A 25,955-nucleotide genomic window follows, 5' to 3' on the forward strand; every position below is an offset into this window, starting at 1 on the left:
ACCCAACCATTGTAACTCAAATGGACTGACACCGTTAGAAAGTCAATGTAATGCAGTTTTTGAAACTGTCGCTATTTCTTCAGCGCGCGATAACGGCTAGGATTGGTCCCACGGTAAAGAATGACTTATTTATCTAAGTTTTTAAATGAAGCGCTACCACAGTGCCCAGTGTAATCGCTGAGTTCCGGCAATCATGTCAAATTAAGAAGAATGTTATTTCTTGGAGTTCAATTGTCTCACTTTCACATTTATAAGGTCACAGCCCAAAATCAGTTCAATTAAGTTCCACGGTCAATCGTTTCACTGTTGAAAGCGATACAACCTAGTAATACCGGAAAGATATCACGAAATACATTTTGGTAAGAATATGTGACTCAACCGTTGTAACTCAAACGGGTTGATACTGTTAGAAAGTCAATGAAATTTACTTTTTGAAACTGTCTGTATTTCTTCAGCGCGCAATAACGGCTAGGATTGGTCCCACGGTAAAGAATGACTTATTTATCTAAATACTTCAGTGAAGCGCCACCACAGCGCCCTGTGTAATCGCTGAGTTCCGGCAATCATGTCAAATTAAGTTGAATGTTTTTTTTGGGGGTCCAATTGTCTCATTTATCACATTTATCAGGTCTCAGTCCAAAATTAGTTCAATTAAGTCCCACATTCAATCATTTCACTGTTAAAAGCGATGCAACCTAGTAATATCAGATAAATATCGCAAAATGCATGTTGGTACGAATATGTGACCCAACCGTTGTAACTCAAATGGACTGACATCGATAGAAAGTCCGTGAAAAGTATTATTTGAAACTGTCTCTATTTCTTCAGCTCGCGCTAACGGCTAGGATTCGTCCCACGGCTAAAAAATGACTTTATTTATCTTAATTATCAAATGAAGCCCTACCACAGCGACCAGTGTAATCGCTGAGTTGCGGCAATCATGTCAAATTAAGAAGAATGTTATTTCTTGGAGTCCAATTGTTTTAATTTTTTAATTATAAGGTTACAGCCCAAAATCAGTTCAATTAAGTTCCACGGTCAATCGTTTCACTGTTGAAAGCGATACAACCTAGTAATACCGGAAAGATATCACGAAATACATTTTGGTAAGAATATGTGACTCAACCGTTGTAACTCAAACGGGTTGATACTGTTAGAAAGTCAATGAAATGTACTTTTTGAAACTGTCTGTATTTCTTCAGCGCGCAATAACGGCTAGGATTGGTCCCACAGTAAAAAAAGACTTATTAATCTAAAGTGTTAAATAAAGCGCTACCACAGCGCCCAGTGTAATCGCTGAGTTCAGGCAAACAAGTCTTATTAAGCAGAATGTTATTTCTTGGAGTCCAATTGTCTTATTTATCACATTTATCAGGTCGCAGTCCAAAGTTAGTTCAATTAAGTCCCACAGTCAATCGTTTCATTGTTAAAAGCGAAGCAATCTAGTAATATCAGAAAAATATCGCTAAATACATGTTGGTACGAATATGTGACCCAACCACTGTAACTCAAACGGACTGACACCGTTAGAAAGTCAATGTAATGCAATTTTTGAAACTGTCGCTATTTCTTCAGCGCACGATAACGGCTAGGATTGGTCCCACAGTAAAAAAAGACTTATTAATCTAAACTTTTAAATAAAGCGCTACCACAGCGCCCAGTGAAATTGCTGAGTTCAGGCTAACAAGTCTAATTAAGAAGAATGTTATTTCTTAAGGTCCAATTGTCTTATTTATCACATTTTGTCAGGTCGCAGTCCAAAGTTAGTTCAATTAAGTCCCACAGTCAAACGTTTCATTGTTAAAAGCGAAGCAATCTAGTAATACCAGAAAAATATCGCTAAATACATGTTGGTACGAATGTGTGACCCAACCATTGTAACTCAAACGGACTGACACCGTTAGAAAGTCAATGTAACGCAGTTTGTGAAACTGTCGCTATTTCATCAGCGCGCGATATAGGCTAGGATTGGTCCCACGGTAAAGAATGACTTATTTATCTAAATACTTAAGTGAAGCGCCACCACAGCGCCCTGTGTAATCGCTGAGTTCCGGCAATCACGTCAAATTAAGTTGAATGTTTTTTTTGGGGTCCAATTGTCTCATTTATCACATTTATCAGGTCACAGTCCAAAATTAGTTCAATTAAGTCCCACATTCAATCATTTCACTGTTAAAAGCAATGCAACCTAGTAATATCAGATAAATAACGCCAAATGCATGTTGGTACGAAAATGTGACCCAACCGCTGTAACTCAAATGGACTGACATCGATAGAAAGTCCGTGAAAAGTATTATTTGAAACTGTCTCTATTTCTTCAGCGCGGGATAACGGCTCGGATTGGTCCCACAGTAAAAAATTACTTATTCATCTAAACTTTTAAATGAAGCGCTACCACAGCGCCAGTGTAATCAATGAGTTCCGGCAATCATGTCAAATTAAGAAGAATGTTAATTCTTGGAGTCCAATTGTCTCACTTATAACATTTATAACGTCACAGTCCAAAAACAGTTCAATTAAGTCCCACAGTCAATCGTTTCACTGTTAAAAGCGATGCAACCTAGCAATATGAGAGAAATATCGCTAAACACATGTTGGTACGAGTATGTGACGCAACCGTTGTAACTGAAGCGGATTGATACCGTTAAAAAGTCAATGAAATGTAGTTTTTAAAACTGTCGCTATTTCTTCTGCACGCGTTAACGGCTAGGATTGGTCCCACAGCAAAAATGACTTATTTATCTAAATTTTTAAATGAAGTGCTACCACAGCGCCCAGTGTAAACGCTGAGTTCCAGCAATCACGTCATATTAAAAAGAACGTTATTTCTTTGAGTCCAATTCTCTCATTTATCACATTTATCAGGTCACAGTCCAAAGTTAGTTCAATTAAGTCCCACATTGAATCGTTTCATTGGTAAAAGGGATGCAATCTAGTAATACCAGAAAAATATCGCTAAATACATGTTGGTACGAATTTGTGACCCAACCGTTGTAACTCAAATGGATTGACATCGTTAGAAAGGCAATGAAATGTAGTTTTTGAAACTGTCGCTATTTCTTCTGCGCGCGTTAACGTCTAGGATTGGTCCTACGGTAAAGAATGATTTATTTCTCCAAATTTTTAAATGAAGCGCTACCACAGTGCCCAGTGAAATCACTGAGTTCAGGCAAACATGTAAAATTAAGAAGAATGTTATTTCTTGGAGTTCAATTGTCTCACTTTCACATTTATATGGTCACAGGCCAAAATCAGTTCAATGAAGTCCCACAGTCAATCGTTTCATTGTTAAAAGCGAAGCAATCTAGTAATATCAGAAAAATATCGCTAAATACATGTTGGTACGAATATGTGACCCAACCATTGTAACTCAAACGGACTGACACCGTTAGAAAGTCAATGTAATGCAGTTTTTGAAACTGTCGCTATTTCTTCAGCGCGCGATAACGGCTAGGATTGGTCCCACGGTAAAGAATGACTTATTTATCTAAATTTTTAAATGAAGTGCTACCACAGTGCCCAGTGTAATCGCTGAGTTCCGGCAATCATGTCAAATTAAGAAGAATGTTATTTCTTGGAGTTCAATTGTCTCTCTTTCACATTTATAAGGTCACAGCCCAAAATCAGTTCAATTAAGTTCCACGGTCAATCGTTTCACTGTTGAAAGCGATACAACCTAGTAATACCGGAAAGATATCACGAAATACATTTTGGTAAGAATATGTGACTCAACCGTTGTAACTCAAACGAGTTGATACTGTTAGAAAGTCAATGAAATGTACTTTTTGAAACTGTCTGTATTTCTTCAGCGCGCAATAACGGCTACGATTGATCCCACAGTAAAAAAAGACTTATTAATTTAAAGTGTTGAATAAAGCGCTACCACAGCGCCCAGTGTAATCGCTGAGTTCAGGCAAACAAGTCTTATTAAGCAGAATGTTATTTCTTGGAGTCCAATTGTCTTATTTATCACATTTATCAGGTCCCAGTCCAAAGTTAGTTCAATTAAGTCCCACAGTCAATCGTTTCATTGTTAAAAGCGAAGCAATCTAGTAATATCAGAAAAATATCGCTAAATACATGTTGGTACGAATTTGTGACCCAACCACTGTAACTCAAACGGGTTGATACTGTTAGAAAGTCAATGAAATGTACTTTTTGAAACTGTCTGTATTTCTTCAGCGCGCAATAACGGCTAGGATTGGTCCCACGGCAAAGAATGACTTATTAATCTAAACTTTTAAATAAAGCGCTACCACAGCGCCCAGTGAAATTGCTGAGTTCAGGCTAACAAGTCTAATTAAGAAGAATGTTATTTCTTAAGGTCCAATTGTCTTATTTATCACATTTTGTCAGGTCGCAGACCAAAGTTAGTTCAATTAAGTCCCACAGTCAATCGTTTCATTGTTAAAAGCGAAGCAATCTAGTAATACCAGAAAAATATCGCTAAATACATGTTGGTACGAATGTGTGACCCAACCATTGTAACTCAAACGGACTGACACCGTTAGAAAGTCAATGTAACGCAGTTTGTGAAACTGTCGCTATTTCATCAGCGCGCGATATAGGCTAGGATTGGTCCCACGGTAAAGAATGACTTATTTATCTAAATACTTAAGTGAAGCGCCACCACAGCGCCCTGTGTAATCGCTGAGTTCCGGAAATCATGTCAAATTAAGTTGAATGTTTTTTTTGGGGTCCAATTGTCTCATTTATCACATTTATCAGGTCACAGTCCAAAATTAGTTCAATTAAGTCCCACATTCAATCATTTCACTGTTCAAAGCAATGCAACCTAGTAATATCAGACAAATAACGCCAAATGCATGTTGGTACGAAAATGTGACCCAACCGCTGTAACTCAAATGGACTGACATCGATAGAAAGTCCGTGAAAAGTATTATTTGAAACTGTCTCTATTTCTTCAGCGCGCGCTAACGGCTAGGATTCGTCCCACGGCTAAAAAATGACTTTATTTATCTTAATTATCAAATGAAGCGCTACCACAGCGACCAGTGTAATCGCTGAGTTGCGCCAATCATGTCAAATTAAGAAGAATGTTATTTCTTGGAGTCCAATTGTTTTAATTTTTTAATTATAAGGTTACAGCCCAAAATCAGTTCAATTAAGTCCAACAGTCAATCGTTTCACTGTTAAAAGCGATACAACCTAGTAATACCCGAAAGATATCACGAAATACATGTTGTTACGAGTATGTGACTCAACCGTTGTAACACAAACGGATTGACACTGTTAGAAAGTCAATGAAATGTAGTTTTTAAAACTGTCGCTATTTCTTCTGCACGCGTTAACGGCTAGGATTGGTCCCACAGCAAAAATGACTTATTTATCTAAATTTTTAAATGAAGTGCTACCACAGCGCCCAGTGTAAACGCTGAGTTCCAGCAATCATGTCAAATCAAGAAGAATATTATTTCTTGGAGTTCAATTGACTCACTTTCACATTTATATGGTCACAGCCCAAAATCAGTTCAATGAAGTCCCACAGTCAATCGTTTCATTGTTAAAAGCGAAGCAATCTAGTAATACCAGAAAAATATCGCTAAATACATGTTGGTACGAATTTGTGACCCAACCGTTGTAACTCAAATGGATTGACATCGTTAGAAAGTCAATGAAATGTAGTTTTTGAAACTGTCGCTATTTCTTCTGCGCGCGTTAACGGGTAGGATTGGTCCTACGGTAAAGAATGACTTATTTATCTAAATTTTTAAATGAAGTGCTACCACAGTGCCCAGTGTAATCGCTGAGTTCCGGCAATCATGTCAAATTAAGAAGAATGTTATTTCTTGGAGTCCAATTGTCTCACTTATAACATTTATAACATCACAGTCCAAAATCAGTTCAATTAAGTCCCACAGTCAATCGTTTCACTGTTAAAAGCGAAGCAATCTAGTAATATCAGAAAAATATCGCTAAATACATGTTGGTACGAGTATGTGACCCAACCATTGTAACTCAAACGGACTGACACCGTTAGAAAGTCAATGTAATTCAGTTTTTGAAACTGTCGCTATTTCTTCAGCGCGCGATAACGGCAGAGATAGGAAAATTCGGATGTTAGTGCAATCATGTCAAATAAGCGGGCATATCCTTTAAATCAACGTAAAAAGGTCCATAACATCCCTTAGCACTTTACCATTCCACGTCAAATTATGGATCATCCCCGTTAAATCGACGATAGAAGAGTCCATAAAATCCGTTAGCACTTTACCACTTTACGTCAAATTATAGAGCATGCTCTATAATATCCGTCCAAAACCCCCTCCATCCCCCACCCCCTCCCCGTCCCATGGGTCCCTCCCCACCCTCCCCTGTTGTGTCCTATAAATTATAGTGATATGTGTCTATAATGTCCTCTAGCTAGTGTGGTGATACCATCTCCAGAAATTATGCGTTTATCATCATCGGCATTGAGCGCCAGTTTATTTGTTTTTATTGTGTGAACATCATGCTTAATAAATCGAAATGTCATTTGGGTTCTGTAAATGTTCTCACCCTCAAACAGGCATCTCTTATAATCAGCGAAACCTATGGTCTCCCTTACCACACATTTCTTCACCCCCTTACACCTCTTATCCTCCTTACCACATAGTTGTTTGTATGCATAGGTCTTAGCTCTTAGGGCTACAAACTCAGTCATCACCTTACCACCTAACTCGTCCTTCATCAGCCCAATGATCTTTTTATTCAAACCTAATGGTAGAGGTCTACCATCTTCCTTATCATACCCCGATGTGTCAAATCTCTCAGACACATCATCAGCGATATCCTTGTAGAAATCGCCCGTTTTTATGTGGTATACGAATGAATCAGTATCCATATAGCAAAGTTTCACATCATCACCATATTTCGGTCTCATATAGTCATAGTGAAACTCGTACATAATCATCTTAGACATGTCCAGAATTGCCAGTCCTAGGTAGATTGGTTTATTCATTTTGATCTTGATCTTGGACATCTCTATACCCATCAGTGTTTCCGAGAACCATGTGCTACCCTTGAAGTTTGGCTTCATCACCAGCTTCTCATACTGTTCCTTCTTCGTAGCCAAGCGTACGTCTTTGTGTTTACGCTGATTCTCCATTGTCTTACCAAAGAACGAATTGTTCATCAGCTTGAAAACATCCTGCTCAAAGTCATTCTTCGACTCCGAGCGCAGCTGTGTATTGAAGTCTATATACGACTTCAACCACGCACTCTCATTAAATCTCAAGACTCTATGAACCTTATCAAGAACAATACCGTGATTCAAAGCCTGAGCAAGCGCACGGATGTGGATGATGTAGTTTGTCTTGCTCGAAAGACATGGTGTCAGCTTCTCGACCCCATTGATAACCTTCCTCTCGGGCATGAAAGGAAGATCGTTATGTGCGTCATGAAGATCAGGTGGATATCTAACATCAACCTCAAGCATGTACCCCTTTTCACCGTTTTCCACAGCCAACTCTGAAATGAGTTCGGGTGTAAATTTACCGGAATCATCCCACTCAAACCCACCGGTCGGCATCTTCTGAATCATAGCCCATCCATACAGATTGTTAGCATCAAGATACTGCAGATAGGTTGTATCTTCCGAAGTATTATACATATCGCCCATATATGGATTGTTGGCCTTGGCGTGGCGGTGGACAGCTTGACACAATCCACCCTTAATACCGCTTTCAATGAACGTGACCATCTCAATATCAGACAATAGATCTAGACTAACCCCGGTCTTTTTCAGACATGCTTGCCAAGTTAATCCAGGAGTTGTGTAAAAATGCGCGGGATCTAGTTTGTAGTATCTCAAACACGTCTCTCTGAATGTCTCAAACACACCGGCGAGCAATAGAACATCTGTATTGAGATAGATGTCATGATATTCACCTAGATCCTTAATATCAAAGGCTTTCCAAACCTTCTGAGCATGCTCATAGTCAGCATCACTGATGTGACTCATGTTAAGCTCGCTATAAAAGTCATCCTTTGACGGGAGCTCAGTTTCATTACACCTATCGAACGAGTTAACATACTCATATGGGTATACACCTTTTCTCAACAGCAACCTGAACTGCTCATCGTTTCCCGTGTGCATATTACGGAACTTTTCAAGTAAACTCTGCTTATCAAGATTTCTATTGCAACCGACATCGCATTCACCACATTTCCCGTGAGCAATATAGTTTTCATCAATATATTCAAACGAGCAGCCTGAGCTACACTCATCACATCTCATGTTGTTAACACCCGCGAGATTTGCACTAAGATTGTTCAAGCCGCTAGACATAAATCTAAACGAATCTATGAATCTTAGCTTTATCTTTTTGTCCTTAGTCTCACCATTTTTGATAATATATTCGCCAACCTTAACATCGGTCGAGAAAGAGATATATTTCTCCTTATTCTCTGCGATTACACCCATACCATCCTCTCCGTACTTCCTTGCAAGCTCCTTAATGAATAAATGCGCATCATATCCGCTAAGATTGTGGAATACAACCGGAATATAATTAGGAACCTTGTAACGCAGATTACATTCCTGATGGGCGGATCCGTGAAACTTACCAGTGAAATGACAGTGATCCCTAACCTTGATGTCATCATCACCATCAAATTCCTTCTTACAAATGTGGCAAACCTCGGATCTATTGAAACCGTCATGCTCCTCATCCGTAAGTAGATCCATTTCTTTCTGAGGACGCATGTTATATAACCTTTCAGCCTCAGAAACCACATGATCCACAAAGCGCGGAACACAGTCCTCACCACGGTAAAGATTAAGAGGGTTGGGAACTTCACCATGAGCATATTTACTATAACAACAGAATCCAGTTGGGACATGTTTACCAACTTTCTCGGTTGATGATCCGCCTTTTCTCTCATCCTCAGGCAATTCTTGTGTAAAAGCTTCGAAATCGGCATAAATGATGAATGGAACCTTGAGCTGAAACTTACCATCAGTGAAGGTTAAGGTGCTACCCTCCTTAGGTAGTTGAATATTAGCGGCATCGTTATTCTTGCAATACTCAAAGTGCTCATCCCTTTTCTGTTCGCTTAGAAAACCAGAGAGACAATTCAAGCAATAATACTCCTTATTTTTATGCTTTGAGTTGGCCTTGCTCAGGACACCGCTCAAGTTCTTAACAGCGATATAATGCTTCTTATCCCCTTCACACAGTAAAAACAAAACAACCGTCTCATCCCGGTCAAGATGCTTCGATTTTCGACACATATAGACACCCTCTACATCGTCTTTTGTTAAAACATGCACGGCGACATCAGGGTTCCTCCTCTCGAAGAGATCTATCTTGTTTAGAGCCATTGGGAAATTTATACCATCCCAATTATACTTATCATGCTTCCTAAGGATTGAGATTCGTTCAGGGTTATTATTGATCTTACCATGATTGAGAGCAGCGATAACGGCCCATTTGAAACAGTCCTCGTCACCCTCGTTATGTGGGTTAATCACGGATCGCTTTCCACTGAAATTCTTGGGTAGCGGCAAGTAAGAACTACCTCTGGTTAATTTAAGTTTATGAAAGTCCACATGCATATGTAGGATCCTTGCGATTGTGAACCCGCTGGCGGGTAGAGCAGGGTTTTCAATCTGCTCGATTATCTTAGTACACATCCGATCGAAAACATCAGAAATGTCATCGTGGGCGTGCAGTATCTCCATATAGCTATTGAAAGCTTTATCAACATGTACACACGTGACATCAGCCGAGCCGGTGTCCTCCCTTACCCACTTCACCCACAAGGTTGCCTGGGTCTTCAGCGACTTCTTTTGACCTAGCACGTCCCTCATTAGCCTCTTAATGATAGGTTGAATCTGTTTTAGAAAAACCTTGACATTTTTCTTCTTACAATCTGAGTTTATCTTGAAACGTTTGTAGGAACCCACAAACGCTTCTTCAATAGGAGTATAAGGATTTTCCTCTTTCACCTCTTCCTCCTCTTTCACCTCTTTCACCTCTTCCTCTCCACTGCCCTTTTTATAAAAACCCATGATCTTATCCTTCATGGTTTTGAAAGCTTTTGTTGTTTTATCCTTAATAGCCTTAGATACATGATTTATCAACCAGATTCCCTCCATTCATTCAACTTGCTTTTCACCTGAGGTCTAGTTTTAGCCATTTCTTCCTGCTCGAACATATCCATGTCCGTACCGGATCTCAAGGGTCTCGGTGCCGGTCTCGGTGCTGGTACGGGTATAGATCCACCGGGTCCTAGAAACGCCTCCAGAGATTTGTATCCCGGGTTTGGTACGGGTCTAACCGGTGCTGACACGGTAGTGGGTGTCAATAATTCGATCAGATCGGCCTTTCTGAGCCTTGAGTATCCATGTAGGCCGCGTTTCTTAGCGAGTTTTCTTAATTCAGCAACCGTATTTCTCGAAGTCATGCTTGTGTATGATATACGATTTTAAACCTTTAAGATGGTTTTATATAATCATGAAACTATAAAAAGATTAATTTGTTACTCGATCGAGTAACAAAGATCCATGTGATCACATTATGGGTAACCGTACTGATAATGCTCCCTGACGAGTTTCTTTAGTTGTTCTACAGTTTTCGATTCGGATGGTGGTGTGCATGCTAGTAACATAATACTATCGGTCAACAATTTGAAAAGCTCATTACGCCCGAGATCTCCAGTGTAACCGCTGAGTTCCGGCAATCACGTCAAATTAAAAAGAATGTTATTTCTTGGAGTGCAATTGTCTCATTTATCACATTTATCAGGTCACAGCCCAAAGTTAGTTCAACTAATCCCACAGTCAATCGTTTCATTGTTAAAAGCGTTGCAGCCTAGTAATATCAGAAAAATATCGCTAAATACATGTTGGTACGAAAATATGACCCAACCGTTGTAACTCAAACGGACTGACACCGTTAGAAAGTCAATGAAATGTAGTTTTTGAAACTTTCGCTGTTTCTTCAGCGCGCAATAACGGCTAGGATTGGTCCCACAGTAAAAAAATGACTTTCTTATCTTAATTCTTAAATGAAGCGCTACCACAGCGCCCAGTGTAATCGCTGAGTTCCGCCAATCACGTCAAATTAAGAAGAATGTTACTTCTTGGAGTCCAATTGTCTCACTTTCACATTTATAGGGTCACAGTCCAGAATCAGTTCAATTAAGTCCCACAGTCAATCGTTTCGCTGTTGAAAGCCATACAACCTAGTAATACCTGAAAAATGTCAAAAATACATGTTGCTACGAATATGTAACTCAACTGTTGTAACTCAAACGGATTGATACTGTTAGAAAGTCAATGAAATGTAGTTTTTGAAACTGTCGCTATTTTTTCAGCGCGCGATAACGGCTAGGATTGGTCCCACAGTAAAAAATGACTTATTTATCTAAATTCTTAAATGAAGCGCTACCACAGCGCCCAGTGTAATCACTGAGTTCGGGCAATCATGTCAAGTTAAAAAGAATGTTATTTCTTGGAGTCCACTTGTCTCACTTATAACATTTATAAGATCACAGACCAAAGTTAGTTCAATTAAGTCCCACAGTCAATCGTTTCATTGTTAAAGGCGATGCAACCTAGTAATATCGGAAAAATACCGCTAAATACATGTTGGTACGAATATGTGATCCAACTGTTGTAACTCAAACGGATTGATACCGTTAGAAAATCAATAAAATGTAGTTTTTGAAACTGTCAGTATTTCTTCAGCGCGCGCTAATGGCTAGGATTGGTCCTACAGCAAAAGAATGACTTTTTTATCTTTATTTTTAATTGAAACGCTACCACAGCGCCCAGTGTAATGACTAAATTCCGGCAATCATGTCAAGAAGAATGTTATTTCTTGGAGTCCAATTTTCTCATTTATCACATTGATCAGGTCACAGTTCAAAGTTAGGTTAATTAAGTCCCACAGTCAATCGTTTCACTTCTAAAAGCGAAGCAACCTAGTAATATCAGATAAATATCGCTAACTACATGTTGGTACGAAAATGTGACACAGCCGTTGCAACTCAAACGGACTGACACAGTTACAAAGTCAATGAAATGTTGTTTTTGAAACTATCGCTATTTCTTCAGCGCGCGATAACGGATAGGATTGATCCCACAGTAAAGAATGACTTATTTATCTAAATTCTTAAATGAAGCGCTACCACAGCGGCCAGTGTAATCTTTGAGTTCTGCCAATCACGTCAAATTAAGAAGAATGTTATTTCTTGGAGTCCAATTGTCTCACTTTCACATTTATCGGGTCACAGTCCACAATCAGTTCAATTAAGTCCCACAGTCAATCGTTTCGCTGTTGAAAGCCATACAACCTAGTAATACCTGAAAAATGTCAAAAATACATGTTGGTACGAATATGTGACTCAACTGTTGTAACTCAAACGGATTGATACTGTTAGAAAGTCAATGAAATGTAGTTTTTGAAACTGTCGCTATTTCTTCAGCGCGCGATAACGGCTAGGATTGGTCCCACAGTAAAAAATGACTTATTTATCTAAATTCTTAAATGAAGCGCTACCACAGCGCCAAGTGTAATAGCTGAGTTCCGACAACCATGTCAAGTTAAAAAGAATGTTATTTCTTGGAGTCCACTTGTCTTACTTATAACATTTATCAGGTCACAGCCCAAAGTTAGTTCAACTAATCCCACAGTCAATCGTTTCATTGTTAAAAGCGATGCAGCCTAGTAATATCAGAAAAATATCGCTAAATACATGTTGGTACGAAATTATGATCCAACCGTCGTAACTCAAACGGACTGACACCGTTAGAAAGTCAATGAAATGTAGTTTTTGAAACTGTCGCTGTTTCTTCAGCGCGCAATAACGGCTAGGAATGGTCCCACAGTAAAAAAATGACTTTCTCATCTTAATTCTTAAATGAAGCGCTACCACAGCGCCCAGTGTAATCGCTGACTTTCGGCAATCAATTAAAATTAAGAAGAATGTTATTTCTTGGAGTCCAATTGTCTCACTTTCACTTTTATAGTGTCACAGTCCATAATCGGTTCAATTAAGTCCCACAGTCAATCGTTTCGCTGTTAAAAGCGATGCAACCTAGTAATATTGAAAAAATATCGCTAAATACAAGTTGGTACGAATATGTGATCCAACCGTTGTAACTCAAACCGACTGACACCGTTAGAAAGTCAATGAAATGTAGTTTTTGAAACTGTCGCTATTTCTTCAGCGCGCGATAACGGCTAGGATTGGCCCCACAGTAAAGAATGACTTATTTATCTAAATTCTTAAATGACGCGCTACCACAGCGCCCAGTGTAATCGCTGAATTCCGGCAATAATGTCAAATTAAAAAGAATGTTATTTCTTGGAGTCCACTTGTCTCACTTATAACACTTATAACGTCACAGACCAAAATCAGTTAAATTTAGTCTCACAGTCAATCGTTTCGCTGTTGAAAGCCATACAACCTAGTAATACTTGAAAAATATCAAAAATACATGTTTGTGCGAATATGTGACTCAACTGTTGTAACTCAAACGGATTGATACTGTTAGAAAGTCAATGAAATGTAGTTTTTGAAACTGTCGCTATTTCTTCAGCGCGCGATAACAGCTAGGATTGGTCCCACAGTAAAAAATGGCTTATTTATCTAAATTCTTAAATAAAGCGCTACCACAGTGCCCAGTGTAACCGCTGAGTTCCGGCAATCACGCCAAATTAAGAAGAATGTTTTTTCTTGGAGTCCAATTGTCTCATTTATCACATTTATCAGGTCACAGTCCAAAGTTAGTTTAACTAATCCCACAGTCAATCGTTTCATTGTTAAAAGCGATGTAGCCTAGTAATATCAGAAAAATATCGCTAAATACATGTTGGTACGAATATATGACCCAACCGTTGTAACTCAAACGGACTGACACCTTTAGAAAGTCAGTGAAATGTACTTTTTGAAATTGTCGCTATTTCTTCAGCGCGCGATAACGGCTAGGATTGGCCCCACAGTAAAGAATGACTTATTTATCTAAATTTTTAAATGAAGCGCTACCACAACGCCCAGTGAAATCGCTGAGTTTCGGCAATCAATTCAAATTAAGAAGAATGTTATTGCTTGGAGTCCAATTGTCTCACTTTCACATTTATAGTGTCACAGTCCATAATCGGTTCAATTAAGTCCCACAGTCAATCGTTTCGCTGTTAAAAGCCATACAACCTAGTAATACCTGAAAAATATAAAAAAAACATGTTAGTACGAATATGTGACTCAACCGTTGCAACTCAAACGGATTGACACTGTTAGAAAGTCAATGAAATGTAGTTTTTGAAACTGTCGCTATTTCTTCAGGGCGCGTCAACGGCTAGGATTGGTCCCACAGTAAAGAATGACTTATTTATTTAAATTGTTAAATGAAGCGCTACCACAGCGCCCAGTGTAACCGCTGAGTTCCGGCAATCACGCCAAATTAAGAAGAATGTTTTTTCTTGGAGTCCAATTGTCTCATTTATCACATTTATCAGATCACAGTCCAAAGTTAGTTTAACTAATCCCACAGTCAATCGTTTCATTGTTAAAAGCGATGCAGCCTACTAATGTCAGAAAAACATCGCTAAATACATGTTGGTACGAATATATGACCCAACCGTTGTAACTCAAACGGACTGACACCTTCAGAAAGTCAGTGAAATGTAGTTTTTGAAATTGTCGCTATTTCTTCAGCGCGTGATAACGGCTAGGAATGGTCCCACAGTAAAAAAATGATTTTTTTATCTTAATTCTTAAAAGAAACGCTACCACAGCGCCCAGTGTAATCGCTGAGTTTCGGCAATCATGTGAAATTAAGAAGAATGTTATTTCTTGGAGTCCACTTGTCTCACTTATAACATTTATAACGTCAAAGACCAAAATCAGTTACATTTAGTCTCACAGTCAATCGTTTCACTGTTAAAAGCGATGCAACCTAGTAATATGAAAAAAATATCGCTAAATACATGTTGGTACGAATATGTGACGCAATAGTTGTAACTGTAGCAGATTGATACCGTTAGAAGATCAATAAAATGTAGTTTTTGAAACTGTCGCTATTCCTTCAGCGCGCGCTAATTGCTAGGATTGGTCCCACAGCAAAAAATGACTTTTTTATCTTTACTTTTAATTGAAACGCTACCACAGCACCCAGTGTAATGGCTAAATTCCGGCAACCATGTCAAGAAGAATGTTATTTCTTGGAGTCCAATTTTCTCATTTATCACATTGATCAGGTCACAGTCCAAAGTTAGTTTAATTAAGTCCCACAGTCAATTGTTTCACTTTTAAAAGCTATGCAACCTAGTAATATCAGATAAATATCGCTAACTACATGTTGGTACGAAAATGTGACACAGCCGTTGAAGCTCAAACGGAATGACACCGTTAGAAAGTCAGTGAAATGTAGTATTTGAAACTGTCTCTATTTCTTCGGCGTGCGCTGACGCCTAGGATTGGTCCCACAGTAAAAAATGACTTTTTTATCTTAATTTTTAATTGAAGCGCTACCACAGCGCCCAGTGTAATTTCTAATTTCCGGCAATCATGTCAAATTAAGAAGAATGTTATTTCTTGGAGTCCAATTGTCTTATTTATCACATTTATCAGGTCACGGTCCAAAGTTAGTTTAATTAAGTCCCACAGTCAATCGGTTCACTCTTAAAAGCGAAGCAACCTAGTAATATCAGATAAATATCGCTAACTACATGTTGGTACGAAAATGTGACACAGCCGTTGCAACTCAAACGGACTGACACCGTTACAAAGTCAATGAAATGTAGTTTTTGAAACTATCGCTATTTCTTCAGCGCGCGATAACGGATAGGATTGATCCCACAGTAAAGAATGACTTATTTATCTAAATTCTTAAATGAAGCGCTACCACAGCGCCCAGTGTAATCTTTGAGTTCCGCCAATCACGTCAAATTAAGAAGAATGTTATTTCTTGGAGTCCAATTGTCTCACTTTCACATTTATCGGGTCACAGTCCATAATCAGTTCAATTAAGTCCCACAGTCAATCGTTTCGCTGTTGAAAGCCATACAACCTAGTAATACCGGAAAAATGTCAAAAATACATGTTGGTACGAATATGTGACTCAACTGTTGTAACTCAAACGGATTGATACTGTTAGAAAGTCAATGAAATGTAGTTTTTGAAACTGTCGCTATTTCTTCAGCGCGCGATAACGGCTAGGATTGGACCCACAATAAAAAATGACTTATTTATCTAAATTCTTAAATGAAGCGCTACCACAGCGCCAAGTGTAATCGCTGAGTTCCGGCAACCATGTCAAGTTAAAAAGAATGTTATTTCTTGGAGTCCACTTGTCTTACTTATAACATTTATCAGGTCACAGCCCAAAGTTAGTTCAACTAATCCCACCGTCAATCGTTTTATTGTTAAAAGCGATCCAGCCTAGTAATATCAGAAAAATATCGCTAAATACATGTTGGTACGAAAATATGATCCAACCGTCGTAACTCAAACGGACTAACACCGTTAGAAAGTCAGTGAAATGTAGTTTTTGAAACTGTTGCTATTTCTTCAGCGCGCGATAACAGCTAGGATTGGTCCCACAGTAAAAAATGGCTTATTTATCTAAATTCTTAAATGATGCGCTACCACAGCGCCCAGTGTAATCGCTCAGTTCCGGCAATCATGTCAAGTTAAAAAGAATGTTAATTCTTGGAGTCCACTTGTCTCACTTATAATATTTATAAGGTCACAGACCAAAATCAGTTCAATTTAGTCCCACAGTCAATCGTTTCACTGTTAAAAGCGATGCAACCTAGTAATATGAGAAAAATATCGTTAAGTACATGTTGGTGCGAATATATGTCCCAACCGTTGTAACTCAAACGGACTGACACCGTTAAAAAGTCAATGAAATGTAGTTTTTGAAACTGTCGCTGTTTCTTCAGCGCGCAATAACGGTTAGGATTGGTCCCTCAGTAAAAAAATGACTTTCTCATCTTAATTCTTAAATGAAGCGCTACCACAGCGCCCAGTGTAATCGCTGAGTTTCGGCAATCGATTAAAACTAAGAAGAATGTTATTTCTTGGAGTCCAATTGTCTCACTGTCACATTTATAGTGTCACAGTCCATAATCGGTTCAATTAAGTCCCACAGTCAATCATTTTGCTGTTAAAAGCGATGCAACCTAGTAATATGAGAAAAATATCGCTAAATACATGTTGGTACGAATATGTGACGCAATAGTTGTAACTGAAGCGGATTGATACCGTTAGAAAATCAATAAAATGTAGTTTTTGAAACTGTCGCTATTTCTTCAGCGCGCGCTAATGGCTAGGATTGGTCCCACAGCAAAAGAATGACTTTTTTATCTTTATTTTTAATTGAAACGCTACCACAGCGCCCAGTGTAATGGCCAAATTCCGGCAATCATTTCAGGAAGAATGTTATTTCTTGGAATCCAATTTTCTCATTTATCACATTGATCAGGTCACGGTCCAAAGTTAGTTCAATTAGGTCCCACAGTCAATCGTTTCATTGTTAAAGACGATGCAACCTAGTAATATTGAAAAAATATCGCTAAATACAAGTTGGTACGAATATGTGATCCAACCGTTGTAACTCAAACCGACTGACACTGTTAGAAAGTCAATGAAATGTAGTTTTTGAAACTGTCGCTATTTCTTCAGCGCGCGATAACAGCTAGGATTGGTCCCACAGTAAAAAATGGCTTATTTATCTAAATTCTTAAATGAAGAGCTACCACAGCGCCCAGTGTAATCGCTCAGTTCCGGCAATTATGTCAAGTTAAAAAGAATGTTATTTCTTGGAGTCCACTTGTCTCACTTATAACATTTATAAGGTCACAGACCAAAATCAGTTCAATTTATTCCCACAGTCAATCGTTTCACTGTTAAAAGCGATGCAACCTAGTAATATGAGAAAAATATCGCTAAATACATGTTGGTGCGAATATATGACCCAACCGTTGTAACTCAAACGGACTGACACCGTTTTTAAAATTGTCGCTCTTTCTTCAGCGCGCAATAACAGCTAGGATTGGTCCCACAGTAAAAAAATGACTTTTTTACCTTAATTCTTAAATGAAATGCTACCACAGCGCCCAGTGTAATTGCTGAGTTTCGGCAACCATGTCAAATTAAGAAGAATGTTATTTCTTGGAGTCCACTTGTCTCACTTATAACATTTATAACGTCACAGACCAAAATCAGTTACATTTAGTCTCACAGTCAATCGTTTCACTGTTAAAAGCGATGCAACCTAGTAATATGAAAAAAATATCGCTAAATACATGTTGGTACGAATATGTGACGCAATAGTTGTAACTGTAGCAGATTGATACCGTTAGAAGATCAATAAAATGTAGTTTTTGAAACTGTCGCTATTCCTTCAGCGCGCGCTAATGGCTAGGATTGGTCCCACAGCAAAAAATGACTTTTTTATCTTTATTTTTAATGGCAACGCTACCACAGCGCCCAGTGTAATGGCTATATTCCGGCAATCATGTCAAGAAGAATGTTATTTCTTGGAGTCCAATTTTCTCATTTATCACATTGATCAGGTCACAGTCCAAAGTTAGTTTAATTAAGTCCCACAGTCAATCGTTTCACTTTTAAAAGCGATGCAACCTAGTAATATCAGATAAATATCGCTAACTACATGTTGGTACGAAAATGTGACACAGCCGTTAAAGCTCAAACGGAATGACACCGTTAGAAAGTCAGTGAAATGTAGTATTTGAACTGTCTCTATTTCTTCAGCGCGCACTGACGCCTAGGATTGGTCCCACAGTAAAAAATGACTTTTTTATCTTAATTTTTAATTGAGGCGCTACCACAGCGCCCAGTGTAATCTTTGAGTTCCGCCAATCACGTCAAATTAAGAAGAATGTTATTTCTTGGAGTCCAATTGTCTCACTTTCACATTTATCGGGTCACAGTCCATAATCAGTTCAATTAAGTCCCACAGTCAATCGTTTCGCTGTTGAAAGCCATACAACCTAGTAATACCTGAAAAATCTCAGAAATACATGTTGGTACGAATATGTGACTCAACTGTTGTAACTCAAACGGATTGATACTGTTAGAAAGTCAATGAAATGTAGTTTTTGAAACTGTCGCTATTTCTTCAGCGCGCGATAACGGCTAGGATTGGTCCCACAGTAAAAAATGACTTATTTATCTAAATTCTTAAATGAAGCGCTACCACAGCGCCAAGTGTAATCGCTGAGTTCCGGCAACCATGTCAAGTTAAAAAGAATGTTATTTCTTGGAGTCCACTTGTCTTACTTATAACATTTATCAGGTCACAGCCCAAAGTTAGTTCAACTAATCCCACAGTCAATCGTTTCATTGTTAAAAGCGATGCAGCCTAGTAATATCAGAAAAATATCGCTAAATACATGTTGGTACGAAAATATGATCCAACCGTCGGAACTCAAACGGACTGACACCGTTAGAAAGTCAGTGAAATGTAGTTTTTGAAATTGTTGCTATTTCTTCAGCGCGCGATAACAGCTAGGATTGGTCCCACAGTAAAAAATGGCTTATTTATCTAAATTCTTAAATGAAGCGCTACCACAGCGCCCAGTATAATCGCTCAGTTCCGGCAATCATGTCAAGTTAAAAAGAATGTTAATTCTTGGTGTCCACTTGTCTCACTTATAATATTTATAAGGTCACAGACCAAAATCAGTTCAATTTAGTCCCACAGTCAATCGTTTCACTGTTAAAAGCGATGCAACCTAGTAATATAAGAAAAATATCGTTAAATACATGTTGGTGCGAATATATGTCCCAACCGTTGTAACTCAAACGGACTGACACCGTTAGAAAGTCAATGAAATGTAGTTTTTGAAACTGTCGCTGTTTCTTCAGCGCGCAATAACGGCTAGGATTGATCCCACAGTAAAAAAATGACTTTCTCATCTTAATTCTTAAATGAAGCGCTACCACAGCGCCCAGTGTAATCGTTGAGTTTCGGCAATCAATTAAAATTAAGAAGAATGTTATTTCTTGGAGTCCAATTGTCTCACTTTCACATTTATAGTGTCACAGTCCATAATCGGTTCAATTAAGTCCCACAGTCAATCATTTCGCTGTTAAAAGCGATGCAACCTAGTTATATGAGAAAAATATCGCTAAATACATGTTGGTACGAATATGTGACGCAATAGTTGTAACTGTAGCAGATTGATACCGTTAGAAGATCAATAAAATGTAGTTTTTGAAACTGTCGCTATTCCTTCAGCGCGCGCTAATGGCTAGGATTAGTCCCAGAGCAAAAAATGACTTTTTTATCTTTATTTTTAATTGAAACGCTACCACAGCGCCCAGTTTAATGGCTAAATTCTGGCAATCATGTCAAGAAGAATGTTATTTCTTGGAGTCCAATTTTCTCATTTATCACATTGATCAGGTCACAGTCCAAAGTTAGTTTAATTAAGTCCCACAGTCAATCGTTTCACTTTTAAAAGCGATGCAACCTAGTAATATTGAAAAAATATCGCTAAATACAAGTTGGTACGAATAAGTGATCCAACCGTTGTAACTCAAACCGACTGACACCGTGAGAAAGTCAATGAAATGTAGTTTTTGAAACTGTCGCTATTTCTTCAGCGCGCGATAACGGCTAAGATTGGCCCCACAGTAAAGAATGACTTATTTATCTAAATTCTTAAATGAAGCGCTACCACAGCGCCCAGTGTAATCGCTGAATTCCGGCAATAATGTCAAATTAAGAAGAATGTTATTTCTTGGAGTCCACTTGTCTCACTTATAACATTTATAACGTCACAGACCAAAATCAGTTAAATTTAGTCTCACAGTCAATCGTTTCGCTGTTGAAAGCCATACAACCTAGTAATACTTGAAAAATATCAAAAATACATGTTTGTGCGAATATGTGACTCAACTGTTGTAACTCAAACGGATTGATACTGTTAGAAAGTCAATGAAATGTAGTTTTTGAAACTGTCGCTATTTCTTCAGCGCGCGATAACAGCTAGGATTGGTCCCACAGTAAAAAATGGCTTATTTATCTAAATTCTTAAATGAAGCGCTACCACAGCGCCCAGTGTAATCGCTCAGTTCCGGCAATCATGTCAAGTTAAAAAGAATGTTATTTCTTGGAGTCCACTTGTCTCACTTATAACATTTATAAGGTCACAGACCAAAATCAGTTCAATTTAGTCCCACAGTCAATCGTTTCACTGTTAAAAGCGATGCAACCTAGTAATATGAGAAAAATATCGTTAAATACATGTTGGTGCGAATATATGTCCCAACCGTTGTAACTCAAACGGACTGACGCCGTTAGAAAGTCAATGAAATGTAGTTTTTGAAACTGTCGCTGTTTCTTCAGCGCGCAATAACGGCTAGGATTGATCCCACAGTAAAAAAATGACTTTCTCATCTTAATTCTTAAATGAAGCGCTACCACAGCGCCCAGTGTAATCGCTGAGTTTCGGCAATCAATTAAAATTAAGAAGAATGTTATTTCTTGGAGTCCAATTGTCTCACTTTCACATTTATAGTGTCACAGTCCATAATCGGTTCAATTAAGTCCCACAGTCAATCATTTCGCTGTTAAAAGCGATGCAACCTAGTAATATGAGAAAAATATCGCTAAATACATGTTGGTACGAATATGTGACGCAATAGTTGTAACTGTAGCAGATTGATACCGTTAGAAGATCAATAAAATGTAGTTTTTGAAACTGTCGCTATTCCTTCAGCGCGCGCTAATGGCTAGGATTGGTCCCAGAGCAAAAAATGACTTTTTTATCTTTATTTTTAATTGAAACGCTACCACAGCGCCCAGTCTAATGGCTAAATTCCGGCAATCATGTCAAGAAGAATGTTATTTCTTGGAGTCCAATTTTCTCATTTATCACATTGATCAGGTCACAGTCCAAAGTTAGTTTAATTAAGTCCCACAGTCAATCGTTTCACTTTTAAAAGCGATGCAACCTAGTAATATTGAAATAATATCGCTAAATACAAGTTGGTACGAATATGTGATCCAACCGTTGTAACTCAAACCGACTGACACCGTTAGAAAGTCAATGAAATGTAGTTTTTGAAACTGTCGCTATTTCTTCAGCGCGCGATAACGGCTAAGATTGGCCCCACAGTAAAGAATGACTTATTTATCTAAATTCTTAAATGAAGCGCTACCACAGCGCCCAGTGTAATCGCTGAATTCCGGCAATAATGTCAAATTAAAAAGAATGTTATTTCTTGGAGTCCACTTGTCTCACTTATAACATTTATAACGTCACAGACCAAAATCAGTTAAATTTAGTGTCACAGTCAATCGTTTCGCTGTTAAAAGCGATGCAACCTAGTAATATGAGAAAAATTTCGCTAAATACATGTTGGTGCGAATATATGACCCAACCGTTGTAACTCAAACGGACTGAAACCGTTAGAAAGTCAATGAAATGTAGTTTTTGAAACTGTCGCTGTTTCTTCAGCGCGCAATAACGGCTAGGATTGGTCCCACAGTAAAAAAATGACTTTCTTATCTTAATTCTTAATTGAAGCGCTACCACAGGGCCCAGTGTAATCGCTGAGTTTCGGCAATCAATTCAAATTGAGAAGAATGTTATTTCTTGGAGTCCAATTGTCTCACTTTCACATTTATAGTGTCACAGTCCATAATCGGATCAATTAAGTCCCACAGTCAATCGTTTCGCTGTTAATAGCCATATAACCTAGTGATACCTGAAAAATATCAAAAAATACATGTTGGTACGAATATGTGACTCAACCGTTGTAACTCAAACGGATTGACACTGTTAGAAAGTCAATGAAATGTAGTTTTTGAAAGTGTCGCTATTTCTTCAGGGCGGGTCAACGGCTAGGATTGGTCCCACAGTAAAAAAAGACTTATTAATCTAAAGTTTAAAATAAAGCGCTGCCACAGCGCCCAGTGTAATCGCTGAGTTCCGGCAATCACGCCTAATTAAGAAGAATGTTTTTTGTTGGAGTCCAATTGTCTCATTTATCACATTTATCAGGTCGCAGTCCAAAGTTAGTTTAACTAATCCCACAGTCAATCGTTTCATTGTTAAAAGCGATGCAGCCTAGTAATATCAGAAAAATATCGCTAAATACATGTTGGTACGAATATATGACCCAACCGTTGTAACTCAAACGGACTGACACCTTTAGAAAGTCAGTGAAATGTACTTTTTGAAATTGTCGCTATTCCTTCAGCGCGCGATAACGGCTAGGATTGGCCCCACAGTAACGAATGACTTATTTATTTAAATTTTTAAATGAAGCGCTACCACAGCGCCCAGTGAAATCCCTGAGTTTCGGCAATCAATTCAAATTAAGAAGAATGTTATTGCTCGGAGTCCAATTGTCTCACTTTCACATTTATAGTGTCACAGTCCATAATCGGTTCAATTAAGTCCCACAGTCAATCGTTTCGCTGTTAAAAGCCATACAACCTAGTAATACCTGAAAAATATAAAAAAAACATGTTAGTACGAATGTGTGACTCAACCGTTGTAACTCAAACGGATTGACACTGTTAGAAAGTCAATGAAATGTAGTTTTTGAAACTGTCGCTATTTCTTCAGGGCGCGTCAACGGCTAGGATTGGTCCCACAGTAAAGAATGACTTATTTATTTAAATTGTTAAATGAAGCGCTACCACAGCGCCCAGTGTAACCGCTGAGTTCCGGCAATCACGCCAAATTAAGAAGAATGTTTTTTCTTGGAGTCCAATTGTCTCATTTATCACATTTATCAGATCACAGTCCAAAGTTAGTTTAACTAATCCCACAGTCAATCGTTTCATTGTTAAAAGCGATGCAGCCTAGTAATGTCAGAAAAACATCGCTAAATACATGTTGGTACGAATATATGACCCAACCGTTGTAACTCAAACGGACTGACACCTTTAGAAAGTCAGTGAAATGTAGTTTTTGAAATTGTCGCTATTTCTTCAGCGCGCCGGCTAGGAATGGTCCCACAGTAAAAAAATGATTTTTTTATCTTAATTCTTAAATGAAACGCTACCACAGCGCCCAGTGTAATCGCTGAGTTTCGGCAATCATGTCAAATTAAGAAGAATGTTATTTCTTGGAGTCCACTTGTCTCACTTATAACATTTATAACGTCACAGACCAAAATCAGTTACATTTAGTCTCACAGTCAATCGTTTCACTGTTAAAAGCGATGCAACCTAGTAATATGAAAAAAATATCGCTAAATACATGTTGGTACGAATATGTGACGCAATAGTTGTAACTGTAGCAGATTGATACCGTTAGAAGATCAATAAAATGTAGTTTTTGAAACTGTCGCTATTCCTTCAGCGCGCGCTAATGGCTAGGATTGGTCCCACAGCAAAAAATGACTTTTTTATCTTTATTTTTAATTGAAACGCTACCACAGCGCCCAGTGTAATGGCTAAATTCCGGCAATCATGTCAAGAAGAATGTTATTTCTTAGAGTCCAATTTTCTCATTTATCACATTGATCAGGTCACAGTCCAAAGTTAGTTTAATTAAGTCCCACAGTCAATCGTTTTACTTTTAAAAGCGATGCAACCTAGTAATATCAGATAAATATCGCTAACTACATGTTGGTACGAAAATGTGACCCAGCCGTTGAAGCTCAAACGGAATGACACCGTTAGAAAGTCAGTGAAATGCAGTATTTAAAACTGTCTCTATTTCTTCGGCGCGCGCTGACGCCTAGGATTGGTCCCACAGTAAAAAATGACTTTTTTATCTTAATTTTTAATTGAAGCGCTACCACAGCGCCCAGTGTAATTTCTAATTTCCGGCAATCATGTCAAATTAAGAAGAATGTTATTTCTTGGAGTCCAATTGTCTTATTTATCACATTTATCAGGTCACGGTCCAAAGTTAGTTTAATTAAGTCCCACAGTCAATCGGTTCACTTTTAAAAGCGAAGCAACCTAGTAATATCAGATAAATATCGCTAACTACATGTTGGTACGAAAATGTGACACAGCCGTTGCAACTCAAACGGACTGACACCGTTACAAAGTCAATGAAATGTAGTTTTTGAAACTATCGCTATTTCTTCAGTGCGCGATAACGGATAGGATTGATCCCACAGTAAAGAATGACTTATTTATCTAAATTCTTAAATGAAGCGCTACCACAGCGCCCAGTGTAATCTTTGAGTTCCGCCAATCACGTCAAATTAAGAAGAATGTTATTTCTTGGAGTCCAATTGTCTCACTTTCACATTTATCGGGTCACAGTCCATAATCAGTTCAATTAAGTCCCACAGTCAATCGTTTCGCTGTTGAAAGCCATACAACCTAGTAATACCTGAAAAATGTCAAAAATACATGTTGGTACGAATATGTGACTCAACTGTTGTAACTCAAACGGATTGATACTGTTAGAAAGTCAATGAAATGTAGTTTTTGAAACTGTCGCTATTTCTTCAGCGCGCGATAACGGCTAGGATTGGTCCCACAGTAAAAAATGACTTATTTATCTAAATTCTTAAATGAAGCGCTACCACAGCGCCAAGTGTAATCGCTGAGTTCCGGCAACCATGTCAAGTTGAAAAGAATGTTATTTCTTGGAGTCCACTTGTCTTACTTATAACATTTATCAGGTCACAGCCCAAAGTTAGTTCAACTAATCCCACAGTCAATCGTTTCATTGTTAAAAGCGATGCAGCCTAGTAATATCAGAAAAATATCGCTAAATACATGTTGGTACGAAAATATGATCCCACCGTCGTAACTCAAACGGACTGACACCGTTAGAAAGTCAGTGAAATGTAGTTTTTGAAACTGTTGCTATTTCTTCAGCGCGCGATAACAGCTAGGATTGGTCCCACAGTAAAAAATGACTTTTTCATCTTAATTCTTAAATGAAGCGCTACCACAGCGCCCATTGTAATCGCTGAGTTTCGGCAATCAATTAAAATTAAGAAGAATGTTATTTCTTGGAGTCCAATTGTCTCACTTTCTCATT

Source organism: Hydractinia symbiolongicarpus, chromosome 2, assembly GCF_029227915.1.
Source record: "Hydractinia symbiolongicarpus strain clone_291-10 chromosome 2, HSymV2.1, whole genome shotgun sequence".
Taxonomy (NCBI): domain Eukaryota; kingdom Metazoa; phylum Cnidaria; class Hydrozoa; order Anthoathecata; family Hydractiniidae; genus Hydractinia; species Hydractinia symbiolongicarpus.